The sequence below is a fragment of the Nycticebus coucang genome, chromosome 10 (assembly GCF_027406575.1).
Source record: "Nycticebus coucang isolate mNycCou1 chromosome 10, mNycCou1.pri, whole genome shotgun sequence".
NCBI classification, from domain to species: Eukaryota; Metazoa; Chordata; class Mammalia; order Primates; family Lorisidae; genus Nycticebus; species Nycticebus coucang.
The window spans coordinates 94,512,537-94,516,952 of NC_069789.1; the positions used below are offsets into that span (position 1 = coordinate 94,512,537).

The window sequence follows — 4,416 nt, forward strand, 5'->3', positions numbered from 1 at the left end:
GTAGGATCAATGTCCCTCCACCTAGGGGCCTGCCCTGCTCTGATGGAGCTGTCAGGCACATAGCACCGGGGTGGACCAGCGAGCTGGGAGCTCACAGTCTGAGCACCCCTAAGACTGCTGCAGGACCCCAAGAAGAGAGGCCTGAGTCCTACTCTGTGGAAATCTCAGTGTGGTGAGTCAGTTGTGTCTCTTGGCAGCCACCACTGGAGGAGGGGAAGGGACAGAAGAGTGTGTGGGGAGAGTCCTAGCACTCAGTTCACAAGGGTGTCTGGCCAGAGTGTCCAGGCTCTGAAGTCATTCAAATCACCTGGGACCTTCTGGGCCCCTGTGGGTCCCACAGTTTGGGTTGGAGTTGGAAAATGTCTTTGTGGAATCAGGCAGGACAAAACCTGAGGAGGTGAAGCCCCCTGGGGAGGATAAAGGTGCGCGGTGAGTGGAGAAGCAGTATGGTGCCTGCTATCCTGGCTTGCAGCTGTGGGAGCCAAAAGTGCCCCTCGGTGGCTAGGAGCTTGGTGCTCTGTGCACAGGCAGTTCCCAGCTCACTGGTGGCAGCAGCCTCTGGGCTCATGTGGGAGTTTCTCTAGCCCAGAGCCCTCCTGCTGTCAAAGATATGAAGGAGGGAGAAGCAGACTGCTCCACCTGCCCTTCTCCTGGACTCCTAGCCTCTCAGGGGTTGTCCTCTACCAATATCTTGCTCCTTCTTGTTCTGCCCTACAACCTGCAACTTCTTCCTGCAGAATCTTTTGTAGGTTCTGGCACTTTTACATCGGAGTTACCCGATCTATAATTTTTTCGTTGTTTTTTCTTTTCCATCTATAAGTTTTTCTTTTTCTGAGATGATCTGGCAGCTGGTATCTCTGGCTAGGCATCTTGCCAGTCCCTCCATTTATCTATTTTTTTTGGAAAAATTCTATTCATGTCCTTTGCCTAATTTTTTATTGAGTTTTTCTTTTCTTGCTGTTTTGTTTGAGTTCTTTGTAGATTCTGGAAATTAGTCTTTCATTTGATGTAGAGTTTGCTAATATTTTCTTCTATTCTGTAGGTCTCCTGTTTATTCTGTTTATTATATCCTTTGCTGTGTAGAAGCTTTTACATTTAATTAAGTCCCATTTGTTTATTTTTGGGTTTTTTGGTAGCATCTGTTTTTGTGGTCTTAGTTACAAATTCTTTACCTAGGCTGATGTCTGGAAGAGTTTTCCCCATGTTTTCTTGTAGAATTTTTATGGTTTCACATCTTACTTTTAAGTCTTCAGTCCAATTTGAATAATTTGTGTATGTTAGTGAGTCCTAGCTATTCTTTTCAATTTTTAGAGCACTTTTGAGCGTTTCTTGTAGGGTAGGTCTAACAATCACAAGTTCTCTTAGTATTTACTTGTCTGGGAAAGACTTTATTTCTCCTTCATTTATAAAACTTAGTTTTAAAGGATACAAAATTCTTGCCTGACATTTATTCATTTTAAAAGACCAAAGATAGGATCCTGATCCCTTCTGGCTTATTTTTTGTTAAGAAGTCTTCTATTAGTCTGTGCCATTTTCTTTTTTTTTTCAAAAAATTTAGGAGACTTTATTAACTCTAGGGGTTTTGATGGAATTAAATCATTTTCCAAAAGTTGGGTATGCTGTGAGCAAATTAACCTCCCTCTCTTCCTCTCTTCTTCCTTTCAACAAATATTCATTGAGCAGTTGCTATAATAAGCCTTATTATCAGCACACTTAAATAATTGTATTAATTTCTGCAATAATTTGCAATTAATAATTTCTGCTTCAGACCTGTCACTCACATGATTCTTTCTGCTTATGGAGCCTCATCTAACCCCCATCAGTTTTTTTTTTTTTTTTTTTTTTTATTGTTGGGGATTCATTGAGGGTACAATAAGCCAGTTACACTGATTGCAATTGTTAGGTAAAGACCCTCTTGCAATCATGTCTTGCCCCCATAAAGTGTGACACACACTAAGGCCCCACCCTCCTCCCTCCATCCCTCTTTCTGCTTCCCCCCCCCATAAACTTAATTGTCATTAATTGTCCTCATATCAAGATTGAGTACATAGGATTCATGCTTCTCCATTTTTGTGATGCTTTACTAAGAATAATGTCTTCCACTTCCATCCAGGTTAATACGAAGGATGTAAAGTCTGTGCCATTTTCTTTTGTAAGTTACTTGATGTTATCGCCTCACAGCTCAGGAATTCTTCATTCACCTTGACTTTGGACAGTCTAATGAAAAATGTGGAAAGCTTCATGAATTTTCATGTCATTCTGACATAGGTGCCATGTTAATGTTCTTTTTATCATTCCAATTTTAGCATATTTGCTGCTGACTTGAGCACTGGATATGTTTTCAACCCATTCAGCCATGCTATATATTTTAAGTGCAGTGTTTTATCTGCTTATATTATTGATATGTAAGGCTTTGTTTTTGATGTGCTGTTAATTATTTCGGTCTGTTTTATCTATTTTTCCTCCCTTTTATTTTTTTTCCTCTTATTGTTTGTCATTGTGGTTTGGTGGATTTCTGTAGTGGTACCGTTTGAGTCCTTTCTCTTCCTCCTTTATGCCATTGCTTTACAATGAGTTTTATACTTTTGTGTAAAAAGTTTTGGTAGTAAATGCTGTCTCTTTTTTGTTTCCAAGTTTAGGAATCCCTTAAGCTTTTCTTGTAGGATTTGTCTACAGGACAATTTGTTAATGGTAACAAATCGTAATGTTTGCTTATTTGGGAAAGACTTCATTTATGAAGGATAATTTTGCTGGATACAGTATTCTTGAGTGATAGAGTTTTCTTTTTGTCTTTCGGCCCTTTGAGTATATTGTCCTATTTTTTCTGGCCTATAAGGTTTCTGCTATGAATACACTGTTAGTTTGATGGGATTTATTTATAGGTGACTAGATGCTTCTCTCTGGGTATTTTTTAGGAATCACTATCTTTGACTTTAGACAGTTCATCTATATGTAATATACTGTGGAGAAGACATTTTTGCATGGTACAGTGGGGATCACTGAGCCTCCTATATCTGGATGTCTAAATCTCTTGCTAGACTTGGGAAATTTTCACCTATTATTTTATGAAATAGTTTCTCTAATCTTTTTATTCTCTCTTTGTCCTCAGAGATATTGATAATTTGGTCATTTTATGATTTCCCAAATTTTTTTAGTAGATATATAAATTTCTCTATGATGTTGTATGATATTTTATGATGTTTGTTATTAATGCTGTAGCTGTGCGCCTGCTTAATGCTTATCCTTTACCATATTCGTTTCATAGTCTCATTCCAACATGGTTTGACTTTAACGGGGGAATATAGAGAATCCCTATTAGCTAAATGACAAAGTCTGGGGCTTGGAAGAATTTCAAACAGTCAGTGGGAGAAGACTTCTGAGGCAGAGGACCTATTAGGCATTCCAAGAATTAAAACAGTGAAGAAGCCAACTGTCCTACATAGGAGAAGGGCTTCTCCAGAAGCCATGCAAAGTGACCAAGTTAGCCAGCTTGCAGCTGCATTTTTTACTTAGGTATCAATAGAGTCTTAGTCTTATAATTGTTTATTAACTACTTATTTCTAATATTAAAAGTTTAGAGTAATTCACCAAAAATTTTGAAATAGTTTGCACTTTTTCTTTGTTTCTTCAAAAGAATTGCTTACAAATGAATTTAAAAAAGGCATTTTTTTTTTTTTTTGTAGAGACAGAGTCTCACTTTATGGCCCTCGGTAGAGTGCCATGGCCTCACACAGCTCACAGCAACCTCCAACTCCTGGGCTCAAGCGATTCTCTTGCCTCAGCCTCCCGAGTAGCTGGGACTACAGGCGCCCGCCACAACGCCCGGCTATTTTTTGGTTGCAGTTTGGCCGGGGCCGGGCTTGAACCCGCGACCCTCGGTATATGGGGCCGGCGCCCTACTGACTGAGCCACAGGCGCCGCCCAAAAAAGGCATTTTTTATTTCTAGTAAATTGCAACCTAGAATATTTTAACATCTGTCTTTTAACTTTTATATCATACACTAAAATTTTTATGTCTGAGTGAGAATTTGATAAAAATCACTTGAAAGGAAAGAAGGATAAGGTGAAAAATAAATTCAGTGATACAGTAAAACTTTATTTCTAAATTCCTATAAGGAGAATCCAGCTTCAAGTGTGCAATTCAGGCATATTTTATGCTGCAAAAACATTCCGAAGGCTTAAACAGTATTTATTTTAATAAGATTTTCTGTGCATTCATAGTGTTTCATACAGAAATATGATGTGTAAACATTTTTAAAGGAATAACTCTGCTTGAAAAGTCTATCTAAATGTTTTCTATAGCAGTTATAATAGTACTACATAAAATTGGGCATGTTATTGCCTTAAAAATAAATCATATAATGATCCAGGTTGAGTAGAAGCTAATCAATGCTTTTTCTCCTCAACATTCACCTT

At 38.5% G+C, this 4,416-nt stretch overlaps 1 non-coding gene across 1 annotated transcript; it reads right to left on the reverse strand.

The window, feature by feature from the left end:
• Nucleotides 1-2,223: 2,223 nt before the first annotated feature.
• LOC128597912 (U6 spliceosomal RNA) lies at nucleotides 2,224-2,330 on the reverse strand. Its single transcript, XR_008383460.1, has one exon. It is a non-coding gene; the product is annotated as a U6 spliceosomal RNA (small nuclear RNA).
• Between the last annotated feature and the right edge of the window lie 2,086 nt (nucleotides 2,331-4,416).